This window comes from Homarus americanus, unplaced genomic scaffold (assembly GCF_018991925.1).
Source record: "Homarus americanus isolate GMGI-L3 unplaced genomic scaffold, GMGI_Hamer_2.0 scaffold27482, whole genome shotgun sequence".
Classification (NCBI taxonomy): domain Eukaryota; kingdom Metazoa; phylum Arthropoda; class Malacostraca; order Decapoda; family Nephropidae; genus Homarus; species Homarus americanus.
In genome coordinates, this window is record NW_024717518.1 from 1 (window position 1) to 26,692 (window position 26,692).

The following is a 26,692-nucleotide window of genomic DNA, read 5'->3' on the forward strand; positions in this document are numbered from 1 at the left end:
AAGATTGTATGAGGATGTAGTAGATTTGAAGTAGATAAGAAGATTTGTGGATGCAAAGATTGTGGAAGTAGAGATGTAAGCAAGATTGTGAAGTGAGATATGGTGAAGATGATAAGATTTAGAAGTAGAAGGAAGATGCAACGAGATGTAGAAGATTGGTGGAAGAGTATACAGAAGGAGATAAAGTGAAGATTGTGGGGTAGTGAGATGTAGTGAAGATTTGTGAAGGAGGCAAGAAGATTGTATGAGATGTAGAAGATTGTATGAGATAAAGAAGATTGTGAAGTGAGATGTAGTGAAGATTGTATGAGATGTAGTGAAGATTGGTGGAAGGAGATGTAGTAAAGATTGTGAAGCAGGATATGTGAAGATTGTGAAGTGAGATGTAGTGTGAAAGGATTTGTGAAGTGAGATGTAGTGAAGATTAGAAGTGAGATGTATTTAATATCAGAAGTGAGATGAGAAGATTATTGCAAGTAGATGGTGAAGTTTGTGAAGTGGGAATGGTGAAGATTGCAGAAGTGATGTAGTGAAGATTTTAAAGTGAAGTAGTGAAGATTGCAAAGGAGATGTAGTGGAAGATTGTGGAAGGATGTAATGAAGATTGTGAAGTGGAGATGTAGGAAGATTGGGTGAAGCAGAGATGTGTAGTGAAGATTGTGAAGGAGACAATGAAGATTGTGAAGGAGATGTATAACATCAGAAGTTGAGATGTAGTGAAGATTGTGAAGTGAGATGTAGTGAAGATTAAAGGAGATGTGTAGTGAAGATTGTGAAGTGAGATGTAGTGAAGATTGTGAAGAGATGTAGTGAAGATTGTGAAGTGACATGAAAAGATTGTGAAGTGAGACAAAATATTTGAAGTGAAAATGTAGAAGATTGCAGGTGAGATGTAGTAGCATTGTGGGAGTACCACAAGAACATAAGAAACATGTGAAAGTGACTGCAGGAGGCCGACTGGCCCATAGCAGATCTTTCAATACCCATGCCAGCACTTCCATGTGTGCCTATCCAACTGCCTTGAAGCTTTCCCTTAGCCCCGATCCTACTATAGCACTAGGTAGCCTATTCACACTCCACAACTCAATAAACCAGTGCTTTTGCCGCAGTATCCTTTCTGAAACGGAATTTATCTAATTTGAAGCCATTTGTTCTAGTTATTTCGTTATTACTTGAGCCAGAACATCTTCCATTTCACCCTTGCTTAATCCCACTACCCACTTGGTGTCAATTCCCCATTTTCTACATCTCCCCAATCCCCACTAATGAATGTTTAAGTCAGTCTTTCTCTTCATATGGAAGGCTCTAATATTATATCATTTTATTGCCCTTTTGTAATTTTCTCCAAAGAATCTATGTCCATTCTATAACAAGGACACCAGAACTGAACCGCATAACCATGTGTACCTACCATAAATGCTAGTAAAAGTTTCAAGATAACGTCAGCAGTTCTGTTACCACAGACCCAGATATGAACCCCAACAACCGCTTGCCTTGTTAACACCAATACATTGTTTTCTAGGTTTCAAGTCGCACAATAAATACACCTTTGATTTTTTTCACAAACTGAGCCTATTCAAGTACCAGTTTATAATTAACGTTTGTATTCCTCTTCCCATCTGTGTACAAATTTATCACTACCAAAATTCATTTGCCAATCCTACTGACCACCATGAAGGTATCTAGATCTTCGAAGTGTTCAAAGTCACTGTCTGAATTTAACACCTCCAATTTTGCATCATCTGCAAATTAACTAATCCCACTAGTTACGCCCAAATCAAGATCATTAATGAACATAACAAAACAGCAGAGGGCCTCAATACAGATCCCTGGGAACTCCATGGATCAAGACCCCCAAAGTCTGATTTTAACCATTTGCTGACTCTTGTTTCCCAACACCAGTTAAACAGCTATGACCAATCCATTTTAATACTCATCCAACCATATTCCATGTGACCACCTTATCAACCTCATGAGGGACCCTAACAATTTTTACTGAAATCTAAATAATTATACATATACGACATTATCACAAACGCCAAATACTTCTGAGAAAGCTACCCAGAGACAAGAACGTCCCTGGGTACCCAAAAGAAAAGAATGAATTAAGAAGAATGTTTCAAGCAGGCTTCGATTTTGACAAATAATAACACCGAAGCAACTCAACGCCTACATTGACGGAGACCACTAATTTTAATTTGATGCTATTGATTTATCACCCTTTTTGAAAATCGGAACTACATTTGCAAGTTTCCAAGCTTCTGGCACTAGGCCCGATTCTAATGACTTATTAAATAAAACTGCTAATGGATTACTCAACTCATCTCTACATTCTTTTTTAATATTCTAGCATATACCTCGTCTGGACCAGGCGATTTATGAGGCTTCAGTTTGTTAATTACTTTTAAGCAATATCGTTACTAGTAATATTGATATTCATCAACATATTTTCTATACTGTCGTTTATATACCTTATGAACTTCTGGAAACTGTGCTAGGTTTCATTTGTGAATACGGAGCGAAAATGACTATTTAACGTACTACACATTTCTAACTCATCATCAGTCATTTCTCCTGTCGTAGTTTTAAGGGGACCTATTGTATCTCTAACCTTTGATTTATACAGTTGATAAAAAGCTTTGGGGTATATTTCGATTCGTTTGCTACCTTGATTTCATAATTTCTCTTTGCTTTCCTAATTTCTGTTTATACCTGTCTTGTTAGGTTCTGATAGTAACCAAGTAAGTGATTTTCGCCTTTCTTAACTTTTCTATATACTCCTTTCTTTTTCCCTAGAAGATCTAAGAGTCTATTATTCATCCATTTTGGCTGGTTCCGTATCGATCTGAATTTTCTTTTAGGGATGTGTTTATTTTGGGCATTATTGATTGTCGCAATAAATTGTTCATAAGTAGCTGCTAAATTAAATTCGGGGTTATCCCGTCCTAAGTTGACAGTTTCCGGAGGTGTGGGGGGGAATAATCTTTTGACCATAGGGTCATCCCTTAGGTCTCTCCTTATGCTACCGTAATTAGCATTCCTAAAATCCGGGATCAAGGCTGAATTTTCCTTCTTCCTGCCATCCCATATTATGTTAAAATATATGGCTTTATGATCACTGTTTCCTAGTTCGTCTCCAATCCCAACATCTTTTACTAGATTTTCATTATTACTGAGAACTAAATCGAGGATATTATTTCCTCTAGTGGGCAAGTTTATAAATTTATATATAAAACTATCCTGTACTACTTCTATAAAATCTTCAGATTCATTATCGCCAAGTTGATTTTTCCAATCTATGCCTGAAAAGTTGAAATCGCCTAGAATACATACATTGTTTCTATCAGATGCCTTCTTTATTTCCTCCCATAGCAATTTACCATCGTTCCTACTCAAATTAGGTAGTCTATATATAACACCAATGACTACGGATTCACTGCCCTCACCAATCTCTACCCAAATACTTTCATTGTCGCTATTTGTTTTAATGTTTGATTTATTGCAGCCTTTTAATGACACCCTGATATACACTGCTACACCTCCACCTCTCCTTCCTACTCTGTCAAATTTAAATAGGTTATATCCTGGAATATGAAATTCTGCTAAAAAATGCTTGCTGTTTGAATTTATCCATGTTTCCGCTATTGCAATTATATCTATGTTCTCTTTACTAACAATGCCCTGAGCTGGTCCATTTTGTTACATTATAGTTTACTATTAGTATAATAAACACTCAATATATTTCTTCCGCTTTCTATCTGTTTTACATTTATTACTTTGATGTTTGTTATTATTATGATCAACTATATTTCAGCATTATCTACTTCTGTTTCACTACTTCCCAGGACCTGCTTTGTTTTTTTACCCCATTTTCCCTGACCCCTTACTGGCGAACTCCTTCGGAGGACAATTTCATCAGCCCAGGATGCAGACAACGCTCTTATTCTCACGAGACAAGGTATTCGTCATGACAGTACAGGTAGTCGCTATAAAAATCGTTGCTCATTATCAATGAATGCCCAACCATTGTTTGCACAATGTTTTTCCAGTCGGCAATTAATAGCAACTGCCCTGGACAGCCATTCACGACCAACCCCTCTTCTAGGCAAGACACCACATACTATCGGGATCCCTCCCCTATCTCTAATCTTCCCCAGCGCCTCCCTATACCTCTTGAAAAGTTCCTCACTCCTAACCTTACCTATGTCGTTTCCTCCCACACTAAGACACACTACTGGATTGGTACCCTCCCCTGACAAAACTCTGTCTAACCTCTCGGCTACATGCCCCATCCCAGCCCCAGGAAAACATACCCTAGTCCTACGTTTCCTATCTCTCGCACAAAAAGCCCTATCCATAAACCTCACCTGGCTGTCACCAACTACCACGACCTTACCTGTGGGCAGGGTTTGTACAACTGCCCTTTCCTCTCCTTGATCCATACCGTCCTGCCTCTTCTCTTCCTCTCCAGCTTCCTGCAGCACCTGGTAAGGGTTACTGCACTCCACACCCTGGTCAGCTTTCCTAAGCCTGACCCTAGTCTCCTTGGAGACAACCACTCTCCACGCCTGCTCCTCCTTCGCAGGTGTCCTGCTAGGCAGGACACCTACCTGAAGGAGTTCCGTCCTGAGGGCTTCATTTTCCCCCTTTAGAGTGTCAACCTCACTCCTCAACTGCCCCAGCTGCCTTAACAGCGTGGCAAGGAGGTCGTCCTTCCCCACACTCCCCTCCTCTTCCCCCACGGCACAACGATCCAAAGCGGCCATTTTCCTTGGTCTCTAGCGGGAGCACGATCAGCACGTATACATTTAAACCTACTCTTCCCTGGTCCTGTTTTACCCCTTGTCCTGAGCAACTAATTTTACTTCCCAGGACCTGCTTGTTTTTTGATTCCCACTTTCCCCGACCCCTCTCTACTGGCGAAACCCCCCCTTCGGAGTGACAATTTCACGCTTCAGGGATGCAGACAACGTCTTTACCCCCTCTCGAGACAAGTGTACTCCGTCGCGACAGTACAGGTAGTCGTTGCCATAGAATCGTTGCCAGTTATCAATGAATGCCCAACCATTGTTTGCACAATGTTTTTCCAGTCGGCAATTAATAGCAATTGCCCTGGACAGCCATTCACGACCAACCCCTCTTCTAGGCAAGACACCACATACTATCGGGATCCCTCCCCTATCTCTAATCTTCCCCAGCCCCTCCCTATACCTCTTGAAAAGTTCCTCACTCCTAACCTTACCTATGTCGTTTCCTCCCACACTAAGACACACTACTGGATTGGTACCCTCCCCTGACAAAACTCTGTCTAACCTCTCGGCTACATGCTCTATCCCAGCCCCAGGAAAACACACCCTAGTCCTACGTTTCCTATCTCTCGCACAAAAAGCCCTATCCATAAACATCACCTGGCTGTCACCAACTACCACGACCTTACCTGTGGGCAGGGTTTGTACAACTGCCCTTTCCTCTCCTTGATCCATACCGTCCTGCCTCTTCTCTTCCTCTCCAGCTTCCTGCAGCACCTGGTAAGGGTTACTGCACTCCACACCCTGGTCAGCTTTCCTAAGCCTGACCCTAGTCCCCTTGGAGACAACCACTCTCCATGCCTGCTCCTCCTTCGCAGGTGTCCTGCTAGGCAGGACACCTACCTGAAGGAGTTCCGTCCTGAGGGCTTCATTTTCCCCCTTTAGAGTGTCAACCTCACTCCTCAACTGCCCCAGCTGCCTCACGTTCCCTCACCTCAATTCACTTTACCTAACCTAACACTAACCTAACCAAACCCAACCTAACCCAACCAAAAACTAACCAAACACTAATTTAACACTAACCTAACCAAACACTAACCTAACCAAACACTAACCTAACCAAACACTAACCTAACCAAACACTAACCTAACCAAACACTAACCTAACCAAACACTAACCTAACCAAACACTAACCTAACCAAACACTAACCTAACCAAACACTAACCTAACCAAACCCAACCTAACCCAACCAAAAACTAACCAAACACTAACCTAACACTAACCCAGCTTGGAGAAGGTCGTGCCCGATCGTGCTCCCGTTAGAGACCAAGGAAAATGGCCGCCTTGGATCGTTGTGTCGTGGGGGAAGAGGAGGGGAGTGTGGGGAAAGACGACTTCCTTGCCACGCTGTTAAGGCAGCTGGGGCAGTTGAGGAGTGAGGTTGACACTCTAAAGGGGGAAAATGAAGCCCTTGAAGCTCCTCACCAGTATGCTACATACAGCACAAGAACAATATATACCATACAGAAAAATTAGGTCAAATAAGAATGAGCCAAGGTGGATGACCAGAACACTTAAACATGACATAGGAATATATAAGAAATTAAAGGGAGGGGAGAAGCAGCTCAGAAACAGGCATAATGAACTATCTAGGGATGTTAAGAAAAATGTAAGGAAAGCAAAGAGAGACTATGAAATCAAAATAGCTAGAGAATCCAAGGCGAATCCCAAGGGATTTTTCCAGGTATATAGGACAAAGGTCAAGGACAAAGTTGGGCCTTTAAAGTCAGGGAGGGGAGAATTGATAAATGGCAGTGAAAACATGAGCAAAGCATTAAACAGCTACTTCTTATCAGTTTTCACAGAAGAAATTTGCCATGAAATTCCGGAGGTGGAACTGATATTTAAGGGAAAGGAAGAAGAGAAATTAAAGAATATCACTATCAGAAAAGATGATGTCCTTAAGAAGATAAATAAACTAAAGAACACAAAATCCCCAGGGCCGGATGAAATTTTTCCTCGAGTCTTAAAAGAGTGTAGGGAACAGATTAGCGGACCCCTAGTAAACTTATTTACAAAATCATGAGACACTGGAGTTGTGCCAGAGTTGTGGAAACAGGCGAATGTAGTACCCATATTTAAAAAGAGAGACAGAGCATCAGCGTCAAATTACCGGCCGATCAGTTTGACGTCAGTAGTGGGGAAATTTCTGGAATCAATTATAGCAGATAGCATCCGATCGCATCTAGAGAAAAGCAAATTAATCTACGACTCTCAACATGGGTTTACAAAGGGAAAATCTTGTCTAACAAATCTGCTAACGTTTTTTAAGAAAGTCTTCGAAGTAGTAGATAATGACGAAAATTACGATGTTATTTACTTAGACTTTAGCAAAGCATTTGACAGAGTACCGCATCAGAGGCCTCTGAGAAAAATTAAGGCTCATGGTATCGAGGGGAAAGTTTTAAATTGGATAAAATCATGGCTCACCGATAGAATGCAGAGGGTCAGCGTAGATGGTGTTAAATCTGAGTGGGGCCGTGTAACCAGTGAGGTTCCCCAGGGGTCAGTACTAGGCCCACTTTTGTTCATAATCTACATAAACGATTTAGATACTGGGATCAGCAGTGACATAAGCAAGTTTGCGGATGACACCAAAATAGGGCGGCAAATTAATTCAGGGCAGGATGCAAATGCATTACAGGAGGATCTAAATAAACTGCAGGGGTTGTCTGAAAAATGGCAAATGAAATTCAACACCAGCAAGTGCAGCGTACTTAATATTGGAAGAACAAATACTATAATGTATACAGCCTTATCAAAACATCAACCCAGGAGAAGTCAGACTTGCAGAATCTAGGGTACTGAAGTTCTAATTCAAGGCAAAAAAAGTTATGTCTGAAATAAGGCAAACAGAGTATTGGGTTTTATATCTAGAAGCAAAAAGGGCAAGAGTGCAGAGGTCTTATTGTAACTATATCTTGCGCTAGTTAGGCCGCACCTCGATTATGCGGTTCAGTTCTGGTGCCCCTATTATAGAATGGATATAAATTCACTAGAGTCGGTGCAGCGAAGAATGACAAAAATGATTCAGGGACTTAGAAACCTTCCATATCAGGATAGGTTAAAGAAACTTAACTTGCATTCCCTAGAAAGACGAAGAGTGCGGGGAGATATGATAGAAGTATTTAAGTGGGTGAAAGGAATCAATAAAGGAGATATAGATAAAGTTCTTATAATATCCGAGCAGGATAGGACTCGGAGCAACGGATTCAAGTTGGATAAGTATAGGTTTAGGAGGGAGATAGGAAGAAACTGGTTCACAAATAGGGTGGTGCACGAGTGGAACAAGCTTAGTAACTTTGTAGTAAGTGCGGGAACTCTGGAAAGTCTCAAATGGAGGCTAGATAGATTCATGGATGATAGAGAGTGGTAGTAACTCTCGACAGGAGCTGCCATGCACAGGCCAACCGGCCTATTGCAGACTCCTTATTTTCTTATGTTCTTATGTTAACCAAACCAAACCCAACCAAAAACTAACCAAACACTAATTTAACACTAACCTAACACTAACCAAACCAAACCTAACCCAACCAAAAACTAACCAAACACTAACCTAACCCTAACCTAACACTAACCTAACCAAACCCAACCAAAAACTAACCAAACACTAACCTAACACTAACCTAACCAAACCCAACCAAAAACTAACCAAACACTACACTAACACCAACCCAACCAAACACTAACCTAACCAAACACTTAACCAACCAAACACTAACCTAACCAAACCCAACACTAATCATAGCCAAACCCAACACTAACCTAACCCACTGAAACCAACCAAACCCAACATAACTCAAATCAAAACACTCAATTTAACACTTCTCAACCTAACCAAACACTCAACCTAACCAAACACTTTAACCCAACCCCAAACACGAATTCAAACACCAAACCCAAACCAAACACTAACCCAACCAAACACTAACCTAACCAAACACCACATTTCCAATCCTAACCCAACCAAACACCAACCAAACACTAACCCAACCAAACACTAACCCAACCAAACACTAGCCTAATCCCTAACCTAACCTAACACCAACCAAACACTAACCTAACCAAACACTAACCTAACACTAACGTAACCAAACCCAACCAAAAACTAACCAAACACTAATTTAACACTAACCTAACCAAACACTAACCTAACCAAACCCAACCAAAAACTAACCAAACACTAATTTAACACTAACCTAACCAAACACTAACCTAACCTAACCTAACCAAACACCAACCAAACACAAACCTAACCCAACCTAACCCTAACCTAACACTAACCAAACACTAACCTGAACTAGACCTTACCTTGAGGATCGAACCAGCAACATCTCAAACAGGAAACGAGAAGAGTATCCACTCAGCCACAGCAGCACCAAACAAAGGCATTTACTGACCTAGATTTTGCTCTGGGGATCGAACTACCATTCTTTAACACAGCAGACGAGAATTATATCCGCTCAGCCACCGTAAACTCATAAAACTCACAATAAAAGTGACTAAAATGGATTCTGCCAAAGGGGGATCGAACCAGGGACCTTTCAGAGAGGATGTGAGACTCTATACCCACTCAGCCAGAGAACATTACATATACGAAGGCACTTTTACAAGACACTCAGAACGATATATTCTTCAACAGCCTGACTTGGGGATCGATCCATGGACTCTAGGACAAGAGATGAGAACTATCCACTCAGCCAAGGCACTCTCACCATTCCTTCCAGCTAAACGACTGTGATGGGTTAAACGAGGTTGTTTATGGTATATGGGAGAGAGAGACTAAAGGAGTTACTTCTGGGGCCTCTAACTTGACCTGACCTGACCTGACCTAACCTGACCTAACCTGACCTAATCTAACCTGACCTAACCTAACCTAACCTGACCTGACCTGACCTAACCTGACCTGACCTGACCTTACCTGACCTAACCTAACCTAACCTAACCTGACCTAACCTGACCTAACCTGACCTAATCTAACCTGACCTGACCTGACCTGACCTAACCTAACATAACCTGACCTGACCTGACCTGACCTAACCTGACCTGACCTAACCTGACCTGACCTAACCTAACATGACCTAACTTAACCTGACCTAACCTAACCTAACCTAACCTAACCGAACCTAACCAACCCTGACCTAACCTGACCTAACCTAACTTAACCTAACCATTTGGGACTAAACAGCTGATTAGCTTAGGGAGGGAGGGGGGAGGGAGGTTTAACCCTTTGATGACTGGTTTAACCCTTTGACTGGTTTAACCCTTTGACTGGTTTAACCCTTTGATGACTGGTTTAACCCTTTGATGACTGGTTTAACCCTTTGACGACTGGTTTAACCCTTTGATGACTGGTTTAACCCTTAGATGACTGGTTTAACCCTTTGATGACTGGTTTAACCCTTAGATGACTGGTTTAATCCTTCAATGGACCCACGTCACCAAGTGCTCATGGTGTAGTGGTTATCACATCTGTCTAACACACAGAAGGTCCCAGGTTCGAGCCCTGGTGAGCACAAGAGTTTTATCTCACTCCTATCTCACTATCTCTCATGTTATCTCAGGTTTAGGTTGATATTATAGAAGTTAAATAACAGGTAATATTAACATGTTAACTTATATAACAACAACAACAACAACAACAAGAATAATAATAATAATAATAATAATAATAATAATAATAATAATAATAATAATAATAATAATAATAATAATAATAATAATAATAATAATAATAATAATAACAATAATAATAATAATAATAACAATAATAATAATAATAATAATAATTACAATAATAATAATAATAATAATAATAATAATAATAACAATAATAATAACAATAATAATAATAAATGACTAATAATAATAATAATAATAATAATAATAATGAATAATAATAATAATAATAATAATAATAATAATAATAATAATAATGAATAATAATAATAATAATAATAATAATAATAATAATAATAATAATAATAATAATAATAATAATAATAATAATAATAATAATAATAATAATAATAATAATAATAATAATAATAATAAATATAACAACAACAACAACAATAACAATAAGAATAATAACAATAAAAACAATAACAAAAACATCAATAACAACAACAATAACAATAACAATAATAATAATAATAATAATAACAATAATAAATAACAATAATAATAATAATACTAACAATAATAATAATAATTACTAATAAATACAACAACAACAATAATAATAATAATAATAATAATAAATAATAACAATTAATAATAATAATAATAACAATAATAATAACAATAATAATAATAATAATAATAATAATAATAATAATAATAATAATAATAATAATAATAATAATAATAATAATAATAATAATAATAATAATAATAATACCAATAATAATAATAATAATAATAATAATAATAATAATAATAATAATAATAATAACAATAACAATAATAATAATAATAATAATAATAATAATAATAATAATAACAATAATAATAATAATAATAATAATAATAATAACAATAATAATAATAATAACAATAACAATAATAATAATAATAATAATAACAATAATAATAATAATAATAACAATAATAATAACAATAATAATAATAATAATAATAATAATAATAACAATAATAATAACAATAACAATAATTCTACCTCATAATTTAACCCCTTGAATATAATGCCATACAGGGTGTGTCAGAAGACCTTACTCTATATACAGTGTGTGTCAAAAAAAAATAAAAATTAACACCAAACTCTTCAATAAAAATCTATCTCATTTTCTCTAATTACTTTCTGCATCATGTGAGAAAGTAAGAAAGGAAATTAGTACTTTTTTTTTACTTTTTTCCTTAAATTCTCAAAAGTTTGTTAAAAGTTTTCGAAATAATAGTTTTTGTCCTGTAATGAGAGAGAGAGAGAGAGAGAGAGAGAGAGAGAGAGAGAGTGTGTGTGTGTGTGCGTGTGTGTGTGTGTGTGTGTGTGATGTCTTTAACCCCTAGGAGGATCACCACATAAGAACATCTCAATACTTTCGAGTTACCCCGACTGTATACCGCAGCAGACAAGCGCCAATGCTGCCACCGCCCCTTCCGCACTAGATGTAGCCCTCCACACCTGCAACATCTGTGATTGACGCTGCCGGGCCCCATGACACTTACACACATAAACAGACACACAGACAATAAAACAGTCATAACAACAGACACACAGACAATAAAACAGACATAACAACAGACACAGACAATAAAACAGACATAACAACAGACACAGAGACAATAAAACAGACATAACAACAGACACAAAGACAATAAAACAGACATAACAACAGACACAAAGACAATAATGCTCAAAATAAACACATCCCTAAAAGAAAATTCAGATCGATACGGAACCAACCAAAATGGATGAATAATAGACTCTTAGATCTTCCAGGGAAAAAGAAAGGAGTATATAGAAAAGTTAAGAAAGGCGAAAATCACTTACTTGGTTACTATCAGAACCTAACAAGACAGGTAAAAACAGAAATTAGGAAAGCAAAGAGAAATTATGAAATCAAGGTAGCAAACGAATCAAAAAATAACCCCAAAGCTTTTTATCAACTGTATAAATCAAAGGTTAGAGATACAACAGGTCCCCTTAAAACTACGACAGGAGAAATGACTGATGATGAGTTAGAAATGTGTAGTACGTTAAATAGTCATTTTCGCTCCGTATTCACAAATGAAAACCCCAGTACAGTTTGTAGTCCATAAGGAGGCAACGACAGTATAGAAAAAATATGATGAATATCAATATTACTAGTAACATGTGCTTAAAGCGCATTAACAAACTGAAGTTTCATAAATCGCCTGGTCCAGACGAGGTATATGCTAGAATATTAAAGAATGTAGAGATGAGCTGAGTAATCCAATAGCAATGATTTGACAAGCCAGAATCGGGCCTAGTAGAAGCTTGGAAACTTGCAAATGTAGTTCCGATTTTCAAAAAGGGTGATAAATCAATTGCATCAAATTACCGTCCCATTAGTCTCACGTCAATCATAAGCAAGTTGCTAGAGTCAATTATTGCTACAAAAATCAGAAGCCACCTTGAAACATTCAACTTAATTCATTCTTCTCAGCATGGGTTCACCCAGGGACGTTCTTGTCTCACAAATTTGCTTAGCTTTTTCTCAGAAGTATATGAAGCGGAAGATAATGATAAGTCATATGATATAATATATTTAGATTTCAGTAATGCATTCGATAGGGTCCCTCATGAGAGATTGATAAGGAAGGTAGAAGCACATGGAATAGGTGGATCATTATTAAAATGGATTAGGTCATGGTTAACTGGTAGGAAACAAAGAGTCAGCATAAATGGATTAAAGTCAGACTGGGGTGCGGTCAAAAGCGGAGTTCCCCAGGGATCTGTATTAGGCCCTCTGCTGTTTGTTATATTCATTAATGATCTTGATTTAGGCATAACTAGTAGGATTAATTTGCAGATGAAATGCAAAATGGGGAGAGTGATAAATTCAGACAGTGACTTTGAACACCTTCAAGAGATCTAGATACCTTACATGAGTGGTCAGTAGACTGGCAAATGAATTTTAATACTGATAAATGCAAAGGTACTACAGATAGGAAGACAGTATAAACGTTAAGTATAAACTAGGTAACACGGAAATAGAAAACTCAGTTTTATGAAAAAAGATCTAGGTGTATTGTAGCAACGACTGAAACCTAGAAAACAATGTATTAGCGTTCGCAACAAGGCAAACAGGATTCTTGGGTTCATATCTAGGTCTGTGAGTAACAGAACTGCTGACGTTATCTTGAAACTTTACCTAGCATTAGTGAGGCCACACATGGATTATGCAGTTCAGTTCTGGTGTCCTTATTATAGAAAGGACATAGATTCTTTGGAGAGAGTACAAAAAAGAATAAAAAAAATGATCCATAATATTAGAAACCTTCCATATGAAGAAAGACTGAAAAGCTTGGCACATTCATTAGAGAGGCGTAGAGTTAGGGAGATATGATAGAGGTGTACAAGGGGTAAGTGGGATTAACAAAGGGTAAAATGGAAGATGTTCTGAAGCTCAGTAATAACGAAATAACTAAGAACAAATGGCTTTAAATTAGATAAATTCCGATTCAGAAAAGATATAGGCAAGCACTGGTTTGGTAATAAGTTAATGGATATGTGAACAGGCTACCGAGTGCTATAGTAGGATCGGGGACGCTAAAGGGAGCTTCAAGACGAAGTGGATAGGCACATGGAAGTGCTGGATGGGTGTGAGGATCTATGGGCCAGTCGGCCTCCTGCAGTATCCACTCTTATGTTCTCTTATGTTCAAACAGTCATAAGAACCAGACAATAAACAGTCATAACAACAGACACAATAAACAGTCACAACAACAGACATACACACAATAAACAGTCATAAAAAGACACACAGACAATAAAACAGTCATAACAACAGACACAATAAAACAGTCATAACAACAGACATACACAATAAACAGTCATAACAACAGACACCAGACAATAAAACAGACATCAAAACAGACAGATAAATAAAATAGTCATAATAATTACTGACCAAAATCGTCAAAAATAGCAAAAATGAATAAATTAAAAATGATAAATAATCTAAGGTTTCACATTAAGAAAGATGAGAGGAGGGAGAGGGATGGAGGTGATGGAGAGGGGAGAGGAGAGGGAAGGGTGAGAGAGGAGGTGATGGAGAGAGGTGGAAGGAGGTGATGGAGAGAATGGAGGGGGGTGATGGAAGGGTGGAGAATGATGGGAGATGGAGAGGAGGGGAGGTGATGGAAGGAGAGGGTGGAGAGGGAGGTGAGGAGGAGGGAGAGGAGGTGATGGAGAGGGGTGGAGAGGAGGTGATGGAGAGGGTGGGAGAGGGAGGTGATGGAGAGGGGTGGGAGAGGGAGGGGGTGGAGAGGGAGGTGATGGAGAGGGGTGGGAGGGAGGTGATGGAGAGGTGGAGAGGGAGGGGATGGAGAGGGGAGGAGAGGGAGGGGGAGGGAGGGAGGGGGTGGAGAGGAGGTGATGGGAGAGGGGGGAGAGGGAGGGGAGGGAGGGGGAGAGAGGGAGGGGAGAGGGGTGGAGAGGGAGGGGGTGGAGAGGGGAGGTGATGGAGAGGTGAGGAGGGGATGGGAGGGGAAGGAGGTGATGGAGAGGGGGGAGAGGGGAGGAGGAGAGGGGTGGGAGAGGAGGGGGTTGGAGAGGGAGGAGGAGAGGGTGGAGAGGAGGGAGAGGGAGGTGATGGAGAGGGTGGAGAGGAGGTGATGGAGAGAGGTGGAGAGGGAGGATGGAGAGGGGTGGGAGAGGGAAGGAGAAGAGGGGGAAGGGAGGTGGGAGGAGGATGGAGAGGGGTGGAGAGAGGTGATGGAGAGGGGTGGGGAGGATGGAGAGGGGGGAGAGGAGGTGAGGAGAGAGTGAGAGGGAGGGAGGAGGAGGTGATGGAGAGGGGGAGGGAGGGGGGAGGGAGAGGGGTGGGAGAGGGAGGTGATGGAGAGGGGTGGGAGGAGGTGATGGAGAGGTGAGAGGAGGAGGAGATGGAGAGGGAGGTGATGGAGAGGGGTGGAGAGGAGAGGGGAGGAGGGGAGGGGTGGGAGGGGGTGGAGAGGGAGGATGGAGAGGGGTGAGAGGGAGGTGATGAAGAGGTTGGAGAGGGAGGGGAGGGAGAGGGAGGTGATGGAGAGGGTGGAGAGGGGAGGGGTGGGAGAGAGGATGGGAGAGGAGGTGGGAGAGGGAGGGATGGAGGAGGGAGTGGAGAGGGAGGGGATGGGAGAGGGTGGGAGAGGAGGGGGTGGGAGAGGGAGGTGATGGGAGGGGAGGGAGAGGGAGGGGGAGAGGAGGAGAGGAGGGGGTGGGAGAGGAGGTGATGGAGAGGGGTGGAGAGAGGTGATGGAGAGGGGTGGGAGAGGGAGGTGATGGAGAGGGTGAGAGGGAGGATGGAGAGGGGTGGAGAGGGAGGAGATGGAGAGGGTGGAGGGAGGTGATGGAGAGGGGTGGAGAGGAGGGGTGGAGAGGGGAGGTGATGGAGAGGGGTGGAGAGGGAGGTGATGGAGAGGGAGGAGAGGGGAGGGGATGGGAGAGGGGTGGAGGAGGGAGGGGTGGAGAGGGAGGGGATGGAGGTGGGAGAGGGAGGGGTGATGGAGAGGGGGGAGAGGGAGGTGATGGAGAGGGGTGGGAGAGGAGGGTGATGGGAGGGGTGGGAGGGGAGGTGATGGGAGGGGTGGAGGGAGGGGATGGGAGAGAGGTGGGAGAGGAGGTATGGAGAGAGGGGTGGAGAAGGAGGTGGAGAGAGGGGAGGGAGGGATGGAGAGGGTGGGAGGAGGGGAGAGGGGTGGGAGGGGAGGGGGAGAGGTGGGAGAGGAGGTGAGGGAGAGGGTGGAGAAGGAGGGATGGGAGAGAGGGTGGAGAGGGAGGTGATGGAGAGGGGGGAGAGGAGGTGATGGAGAGGGGAGAGAAGGTGAAAGGAGAAGGGGAGAGGAGATGGAGAGGGGTGGGAGAGGAGGTGATGGAGAGAGGGGTGGGGGGAGGTGATGGAGAGAGGGGGAGAGGAAGATGAGAGAGGGAGAGAGATGACAGATTAAAAAGACATACAAAACAAACACAAAATATTAACAAACAAATAAACATAAAAAAATACAAACAACAAATAAAATAAAAAAAAAAAATAAATAAAATAAATAAAAATAAAATAAATAAATACAAATAAATAAATAAATAAAAATAAATAAAAACAAATAAAATAAATAAAATACAAATAAATAAAATAAATAAGAAAAAATAAATAAACAAATAAAACAAATAAATAAAAATAACAATAAATAAATATAAATAAATAAAATACAAATAAAATAAAATACAAATAAAAAATAATAATAAACACAAATAAAACAAATAAACAAAATAACAAATAAATAAATAAATAAACATAAAATAAAACAAATAACAAAATAAAACACAAAAACAAACAAACAAACAAACATAAAAAAAACAACAAAAAAACAAACACAAACAAACAAACAAAACACAAAACAAAACAAACACAAACAAACAAACAAAACAACAACAAATACATACAAACAAATAAAAACAAACAAACACCAAATAAATAAACAAAACAACAACAAACAAAACAACAAACAAAAACATAAAACAAACAAAAAACAAACAAAACAAAACAAAACCAACAAACAAAAACAAAACAAAACAAACACAAACAAACAAAACAAAACAAACAAACACACACAAACAAACACAAATAAACAAACACAAACAAACAAACACAAACAAACACAAACAAACAAACAACAAACACAAACAATAACAAACAAACAAAACAAAAAACAACAAACAAACAAACACAAAAACAAACAAATAAACAAAACAAAAAACAACAAATAAATAAACACAAACAAACAGACAAAACAAAAAACAAAAATAAAAAACAAAAAAACAAACAAAAATAAATAAGCAAAAAATAAATAAACAAAAACAACAACAAACAAAAAATAAAATTACACAAAAATTTAAAATAGAGGGAAAAATATAACAAAATTAAAAATTGAAAAAAAGTGTGTGTGTGTGTGATGTTATTCACAATAAACACAAGAGGAGAGGACAGAGAGAGAGAGAGAGAGAGGTCTGTAATCAGCTTTCAACACACCTGGTCGGGAGGGCTTGCTGTAGGCCAGTGAGTACAGCAATGCTTTTGGATGGACAGTGAACAGTAACGGAGGACAGTGGCGAGGGACAGTGTGAGTGGACAGTGACAGTGGACAGTGACAGGGACAGTGACAGTGGACAGATGAGTGCAAGTGACACGAGGGACAGTGGTGAGACAGTGACCAGGACAGGTAGGGACAGTGACGAGTGGAAAGTGACGAGGACAGTGGTGAGTGGGTAGTGACGAGTGGACAGGACGAGACAGTGAATAGCGGTGGACAGTGGCTAGCGGAGAGTGGCCAATGGGAAGTGACGAGTGGACAGTGACAAGTGGACAGTGACGAGTGGACGGTACGAGTGAACAGTGACGAGTGGACAGTGACGAGTGGATAGTGTAAAATCTCTGGGTGTTTCTGAATAAAGAACAGTGAACTCCCAGAACAAGAGGCGAGTGCTGCAGCTACTATTCAACTAAATACAAAGTTAGGGGCCCATCCACAGCTGGGCCGAGGGGGGAGGAGGGGTGGGATCGAACCAATGACCCTAAGGACATGATGATAGTGTTGTATCCACTCAGCCACCGCACCAGAGAGAGAGAGAGAGAGAGAGAGAGAAAACAACCTTACGGTGCAAAAAATCAATTAGGTGTTTTATTACATTAACACACACCAACAACAACCTTACCTGACATGACCTGACCTACCTACTCACCAACACAGGTCAGGACACAGACAAGATGGGACCAGTGGTGAAGTAACCTCTCTCGCCTCACAAGCAAGATCTCAGGTTCACGGCCGGTACAAGATGCAAAAACCCACAGACCCACAGTGTACAGGAAGCAAAAATAGGGACTCACAGTGCAAAGGATATGGCAAAAAACCACACAAATGGCAAAATAGGGACCCCAATGTACAGGGTCATGCAGAAATAAGGACTCACAGTGTACAGGGTGTGGCAGAAAAAAAGACTCACAGTGTGCAGTGTGTAGCAGAAATAGGGACTCACAGTGTACAGGTGTGGCAAAATAAAGACTCACAGTGTACAGGGTGTAGCAGAAATAAAGAACTCACAGTATACAGTGTGTAAGAAATAGGGACTCAACAGTGCACAAGTGTGCAAAAAGACTCACAGTGTACAGGTGCAGCAGAAATAGGGACTCACAGTACACAGGTGTCAGAAATAGGGACTGACAGGTGTGCAGATTAACAGCAGAAATAGAGACTCTACAGTGCAGGGTGTGGCAGAAATAGGGACTCACAGTGCTGGGGTGTGGCAGAAATAGATAGTGTCAGTGTGTAAAAAGTATATGAGTAACAACCATAACAGGAACAAACGGCAGCAACATGAGGAACAACAATATGAGCCTTAGCACCAACAGGGAACAAACGGCAGGCAACACGAGGAACAACAACAGGCAACTGCTTTCCAACAGGGGGAACAGCCAACAGGCAACAACGCAACAGGGGGCGCAACATGAGGCAACACACCAGCCAGAGACAGCAACAGGCAACAGCACCAACAGGGAACAACAGCAAGGCAACAGCACCAAACAGGGGAGCACAGCAACAGGCAACAGCACAACAGGGGAACAGCAACAGGCAACAGCACCAACAGACAGCAACAGGCAACAGCACCAGCAGGGGAACAGCAACAGGCAACAGCGCAACAGAGACAACAACACAGCAACAGCACCAACAGGAACAGCAACAGGCAACAACACCAACAGGTTAAACAGCAACAACAACAGCACCAACAGGAACAGCAACACAACAACACCCCAAAGGGAACACCAACAGGCAACAGCACCACAAGGTAACACAACAGCAACAGCACCAACAGGGAACAGCAACAGGCAACAGCAACCAACAAGAACAGAAACAGGCAACAGCACCAAAAGAACAGCAACAGGCAACAGCACCAACAAGGAACAGCAACAGGCAACAGCACCAACATGAACAGCAAAAAGCATCAAAAGCAACGGGTAACAGGCAACCCCCAACTTTCATCAATGTTTTGTTGAAAAAACCTGCAGAAAATCATCCACACAACACACAAAACAACCAAAAACACACAAAACTTGGAACACTGAACACGGAACACAGAACACAGAACACTAACACGAACACGGAACACTGAACACGGAATGAATGGAGAACTCTTGAGGGCGATGAAAATACCCGGGAAGGCTGGCCGGGGTTGTTTAATTAATAGTTATCCTGGGTGAATAGCATGGCTGAACACCGTGATTACCTGGCCGCCATCGTTGGCGAAGACTGCTTTATAAGGCCATGGCCCGGTGGTAGGGGTATTTGGCCGAGGGTAAGGAAGACTGCTTTTATATGGCTGGCCCGGGGTGGTATGGTGTATTGGTGGCCGAAGACTGCTTTATGGGCGCCACGGCCTGGGAGGTGTAAGGGGGTATTTGGCCAGGGTAGCGAAGACTGTTTATATGGCCGCGGCCCCGGGGTGGTGATGGCGGCCAGGGTAAGCGAAGACTGTTTTAAAGCGGCCACGGCCCGGGGTAGTCACGGGGTATTTCGCAAGGCGAAGACCGTTGCGCGGCCGCGTCCGGTGGCGAGGGTACGGCCAGGTAAGGAAGACTGCTTATACGGCCAAGGCGGTAAGGAATAAAAGTAAGGAGAAGACTGCTTTAAGGCGGCCATGGCCCGTGGTATGGGTTTGGCCAGGTAAGGAAGACTGCTTTATAGGCCATGGCCCGGGTAGGTGTATTGGCCAGGTAGAAGACTGCTTCATATGGCCATGGCCCGAGGTGGTATGGTGTATTTGGCCAGGTAAGGAAGACTGCTTATATGGCCATGGCCCGAGGTGTATGGTGTATTGCCAGGTGAGGAAGACTGTTTATATGCGGCGGCCCGAGGTGGTATGGGGTATTGGCCAGGTAAGGAAGACTGTTTATATGGCCATGGCCCGGTGGTATGGTGTATTGGCCAGGTAAGGAAGACTGTTTATATGGCCGCGGCCCGGGTGGTATGGTGTATCGGCCAGGTAAGGAAGACTGCTTTATATGGCGGCCCGAGGAGGTGGTGCTGCCGTAAGAAGACCCTTTGGCCCGAGGTGGCAGGTGTACGCCAGGGTATGAAGACTGCTCATACGGCCACGGCCCGGAGGTAGGGTAATTGCCAAGCAGAAGACTGTTTGCACGGCCATGGTCCGGGGTGGTAAGGTATTTGGCCAGGGTAAGGAAGACTGTTTTTATATCCATGCCCGGGGGTGGTAGGGTATTTGGCCAGGGTAGAAGACTGCTTATATGGCCATGGCCCGAGGAGGGGGTACTTGGCCAGGGGAATGAAGACTGCTTTATATGGCCATGGCCCGGGTGGTATGGGATTAGCCAGGGACACTGCATGAATGGCCTGGGAGGTAGTGGTGTATTTGGCCAGGTAAGGAAGACTGCTTAATACGGCCATGGCCCGAGGTGGTATCGGGGTATTTGGCCAGTAAGGAAGACTGCTTCTTATATGGCCATGGCCCGAGGTGGTATGGTATTTGGCCAGGGTAAGGAAGACTGTTCTTTATATTGCCATGGCCCGAGTATGGTGTATTTGGCCAGGGTAAGGAAGACTCTTTATGGCCATGGCCCGAGGTGGTATGGGGTATTGGCCAGGGTATGAAGACTGTTTATATGGCCAGTGGCCCGGGGTGGTATGGGGTATTTGGCCAGGTAAGGAAGACTGTTTATATGGCCACGGCCCGAGGTAAGTGGTGTATTTGGCCAGGTAAGGAAGATCTCTTATATGGCCATGGCCCGAGGTGGTATGGTGTATTTGGCCAGGTAGGGAAGACTGCTTCCAATGGCGGCCCGGTGGTATGGGTATTTGGCCAGGTAAGGAAGACTGTTTATATGGCCATGGCCCGTGGTATAGGTACCTGGCCAGGGTGGCGAAGACTGCTTATGGCCGGCGATGGCCCGGAGGTGGTATGGGGTATCACAGGCCAGGGAGAAGACTGCTTTATATGGCCATGGCCCGAGTGGTAAGGTTATTTGGCCAGGTAAGAAGACTGCTTATATGGCCATGGCCCGAGTATGGTGTATTGGCCAGCAAGGAAGACTTCTCATATGGCCATGGCCCAGGGTGGTATGGTTTGGCCAGGGTAAGAAGACTACTCTTATATGGCCATGGCCTGCCCAGGTGATGGTGTACGGCCAGTCATAAGACTGCTTTATACGGCCATGGAACCAGGTATAGCCAACCCACACCCCAAGGTATTTGCCAGGGTAAGGAAAACTGTCTATATATTGCAACCCGAGGTTTATGGGTATTTGGCCAGGTAAAGAAGACTGTTACCCACCAAAACCAAAACCCAAACCAACCCACCAAAAACCCCCAACCCAAAAAAAAACTATATATGGCCATGGCCCCGAGTGTTATAAGTGATTGACAGGTAGAAGACTGCTTCTATATGGCCATGGCCCGGGTGGTATGGGGTGACAGCCAGGGTAAGGAAGACTGTTTATATGGCCATGGCCCGAGGTGGTATGGTGTGTTGGCCAGGGTAGGAAGACTGCTTATATGGCCATGGCCCGGTGGTATGGTGTATTTGCCAGGGTAAGGAAGATGCTATATGGCTGGCCAGTGAGGTGGTATGGTGTATTTGGCCAGGGTAGGAAGACTGCTTATATGGCCATGGCCCGAGGTGGTGTGGTGTGTTGGCCAGGTAAGGAAGACTGTTTATATGGCCATGGCCCGGGGTGGTATGGGGGAAGGCCAGGGTAAGGGAAGACTGCTTTATATGGCCATGGCCAGAGGTGGTGGTGTTTGTGGGGTAAGGAAGATCGTTTATATGGCCATGGCCAGAGGTGGTATGGGTATTTGGCCAGGGGTAAGGAAGACTGGCTTAATATGGCCATGGCCCGAGGTGGTATGGTGTATTTGGCCAGGGTAGGAGACTGCTTTATATGGCCATGGCCCAGGGGTGGTATGGTGTTGGCCGAGTGGGAAGACTGCTTCTCATATGGCCATGGCCGGGGTGGTATGGGGAGTATTGGCCAGGGTAGGGAGTGCTTCTTATATGGCCATGGCCCGGGGTGGTATGGTGTATTTGGCCGGAGTAAGGAAGATTGCTTCTCTTATGGCCATGGCCGGGGTGGTATGGGGTATTTGGCCGGGGTAAGGAAGACTGCTTCTTATATGGCCATGGCCGGGGTGGTTGGTGTATTTGGCCAGGGTAAGGAAGACTCCATTCTTATATGGCCATGGCCGGGGTGGTATGGGGTGTTGGCCAGGGTAAGGAAGACTGCTTCTTATATATGGCCATGGCCCGGGGTGGTGATGGTGTATTTGGCCGGAGTAAGGAAGACTGCTTCTCTTATATGGCCATGGCCAGGGAGTGGTATGGTGTATTTGGCCAGGGTGGGAAGACTGCTTCTTATGGCCATGGCCCAGGTGGTATGGTGTATTTGGCCGGAGTGGGAAGACTGCTTCTTATAGCCATGGCCCGGGTGGTATGGTGTATTGTGTGGGAGTAAGGAAGACTAGCTTCTTATATGGCCATGGCCTGGGGTGGTATGGTGTATTTGGCCAGGGTAAGGAAGACTGCTTCTTATGGCCATGGCCCGGGGTGGTATGGGGTGTTGGCCAGGGAGTAGGGAAGACTAGCTTTATATGGCCATGGCCCAGAGGTGGTATAGTGTTTTGGCCGGAGTGAGGAAGACTGCTTCTATATGGCCATGGCCGAGGTGGTATGGGGTGTTGGCCAGGAGTAAGGAAGCTGCTTCTTATATAGCCATGGCCCGAGGTGGTATGGTGTATTTGGCCGGAGTAAGAAGCTGCTTCTTATATGGCCATGGCCGAGTGGTATGGTGTGTTGGCCAGGGTAAGATTAGCTATGGCCATGGCCGGGGTGGTATGGTGTGTGGGGAGTAGGAAGACTGCTTCTTATATGGCCATGGCCGGAGTGGTATGGAGTGTTGGCCAGGGTAGAAGACTGCTTCTTATATGGTGGCCGAGGTGGTATGGTGTGTTGTAGATGGGAAGACTGCTTCTATATGGCCATGGCCAGGGGTGGTATGGTGTGTTGGCCAGGGAGTAGGAAGACTGCTTCTTATATGGCCATGGCCGGGGTGGTATGGTGTGTTGGCAAGTGAAGACTGCTGCTTTTATGGCCATGGCCAGGTGGTATGGTGTGTTGTGGGGTAAGAAAGACTGTCTATGGCCATGGCCCAGGTGTGGTGTGTTGGCCAGGGTAAGGAAGACTGTCTATATGGCCATGGAGGTGGTATGGTGTGTTGGCCAGGAGTGGGAAGACTGCTTCTTATATGGCCCATGCGCAGGTGGTATGAGTGTTGGAGGAGTAAGGAAGACTGCTTTATATGGCCATGGCCGAGGTGGTATGGTGTATTTGGCCAGGGTAAGACTGCTCTTATATGGCCATGGCCCGGGTGGTATGGTGTTTTGGCCAGGGTAGGAAGATGCTTCTCCATATAGCCATGGCCTGGGGTGGTATAGGTGTGTTGTAGGGAGTAAGAACTGCTTCTTATATGGCCATGGCCAGGTGGTATGGTGTATTGGCCAGGGTAAGGAAGGTACTTCTCCATATGGCCATGGCCCGAGGTGGTATGGTGTGGCCAGGTAGGAAGACTGCTTATATGCCATGGCCCAGAGTGGTATGGTGTTGTGGAGTAGGAAGACTGCTTCTCATATGGCCATGGCCAGGGAGTGGTATAGGTGTTGTGAGTAGAAGACTGCCTATAGCCATGGCCAGGAGATGGTATGGTGTATTGGCCATGGAAGACTGCTTCTCATATGCCATCCAAAAGAAGTAGCTATATGCCATGGCCTGGTGGTATGGGGTGTTGGCCAGGTAAGGAAGACTGCTTCTTATATGGCCATGGCCCGAGGTGGTATGGTGTGTTATCGAGCAAGGAAGACTGCTTCTTATATACCATGGCCCAGGTGGTATGGTGTATTTGGCCGGAGTAAGAAGCTGCTCTCATATGGCCATGGCCCGGGGTGGTATGGTGTATTGTAGGAGTAAGAAGACTGCTTCTTATGGCCATGGCCCGAGGTGGTATGGGGTTTTGGCCGGGGTAAGGAAGACTAGCTTCTTATATGGCCATGGCCCGGTGGTATGGTGTATTGTGGGGTAAGGCTGCTTCTTATATGGCCATGGCCTGGGGTGGTATGGGTATTTGGCCAGAGGAAGCCTCATATAGCCATGGCCCGAGGTGGTATGGGTATTTGGCCAGGGTGGAAGACTGCTTCTTATATGGCCATGGCCCGGGGTATGGTGTATTTGGCCAGGGTAAGGAAGACTGCTTCTAATATGGCCATGGCCGGTGGTATGGTGTGTTGGCCAGAAAGAAGATTATATATGGCCATGGCCGAGGTATGGTGTATTTGGCCAGGTGAAGACTGTTATATGGCCATGGCCAGGTGGTATGGGTATTGCCAGGGTAAGAAGCTACTTATACTCACTATGGCCGTGCGGTACGGTACTTGGCCAGGATAAGAAGCTGCTTCTTATATGGCCATGGCCCGAGTGGTATGGGTATTGCCAGGGTAAGACTGCCTATGGCCATGGCCCGAGTGGTATGAGATCTTGGCCAAACCAATGCAACGAGGTATTGTGTATTTGGAGTAAGAAGACTGGTTCTTATATGGCCATGGCCGGGGTGGTATGGGATCTTTGGCCCTGCTCTCTAACAGGAAAACTCAGGTAAATTTTTCTTTCAAGTAAAATTACAGGTGAGTCTTGTTGAGATGATTGGAGGAAGGTGTATGTATGTGTGTATGTGTGTGTATGTATGTATGTGTGTGTATGTATGTATGTGTGTGTGTATGTATGTATGTATTGTATGTATGTATGTATGTATGTATGTATGTATGTATGTATGTATGTGTGGTAGATAGTATGTATGTATGTATGTATGTATGTATGTATGTATGTATGTATGTAGGCTATGGTGAGAATAGGGGGTCAGACAGCATAACACAGCATAACATAACATAGCATAGCATAGTATAGCATAGCATAGCGCAGCATAGCATAGCAGCATAGCATAGCGCAGCATAGCATAGTATTTAACTTTAGGAAAATAACATAAGAATTCTTTAATGGCCATTAGACTTGAGTTAATGGTCTGGCCCTTATATAACAAGGGTGTTTAAGAGGGGTAGTTAAGGTAAGGGTAATTAGCTTGTTAACTAGACAACACGTAGTACAGTGTGTGTGTGTGTGTGTGTGTGTGTGTGTGTGTGTGTGTTGTGTGTGTGTGTGTAGACCTGAGGTAAGAATGGAGGGGGAAGGAGAAAAAAAAAAAAGGAGGGAGGGAGGGAGGGAGGAGGAGGAGGAGGGAGGGAAAGTCATAAATAAGAAGTAAATTTATTTGTCACTTGGGAAAAAATATTTATTTTTTCGACCCAAAAATATGTTTGGAAAGAACCTAACGCCAACCTAACCTAACACTAACCTAACCTAACCTAACACTAACCTAACCTAACCCAACACCAACCTAACACTAACCCAACACCAACCTAACCAACCTAACCTAACACTAACCTAACACTAACCTAACACCAACCAACACTAACCAACCTAACCTAACACTAACCCAACCTAACCTAAAACACTAACCCAAACCTAACACTCAACCTAACCTAACCTAACCTAACCTAACACCAACCTCCTAACCTAACACTAACCCAACCAACCTAACCTAACTAACACTCAACCTACGAACCCAACACTAACCTAACCTAACCTAACACTAACCTAACAACCTAACTCCAACACAACCTAACACTAACCTAACACTAACCAAAACACAACCCAACACCAACCTAACACTAACCCAACCTAACCTAACCTAACCTAACCTAACCAACCCTAACACTCAACCTATCACTAACCTAACACTAACCTAACCTAACCTAACACTAACCTAACACGGGCCTGGCGCTGGCCTGGCGCTGGCCTGGCTGGCCTGGCCTGGCCTGGCGCTGGCCTGGCACTGGCCTGGCACTGGCACAACGCTGGCCTGGCACTGGCCTGGCACTGGCCTGGCACTGGCCTGGCACTGGCCTGGCGCTGGCCTGGCACTGGCACAGCACTGGCACAACCTGGCCTAGCACTGGCCTGGCCTGGCCTGGCCTGGCCTAACGCTGGCCTGGCCTGGCCTGGCCTGGCCTGGCACTGGCCTGTCGCTG

The 26,692-nt window shown here is 43.6% G+C and overlaps 1 non-coding gene across 1 annotated transcript; it reads left to right on the forward strand.

Moving 5' to 3' along the window:
- Window positions 1-10,255: 10,255 nt before the first annotated feature.
- On the forward strand, window positions 10,256-10,328 carry Trnav-aac. Its single transcript has one exon. It is a non-coding gene; the product is annotated as a tRNA-Val (tRNA).
- Window positions 10,329-26,692: the final 16,364 nt, after the last annotated feature.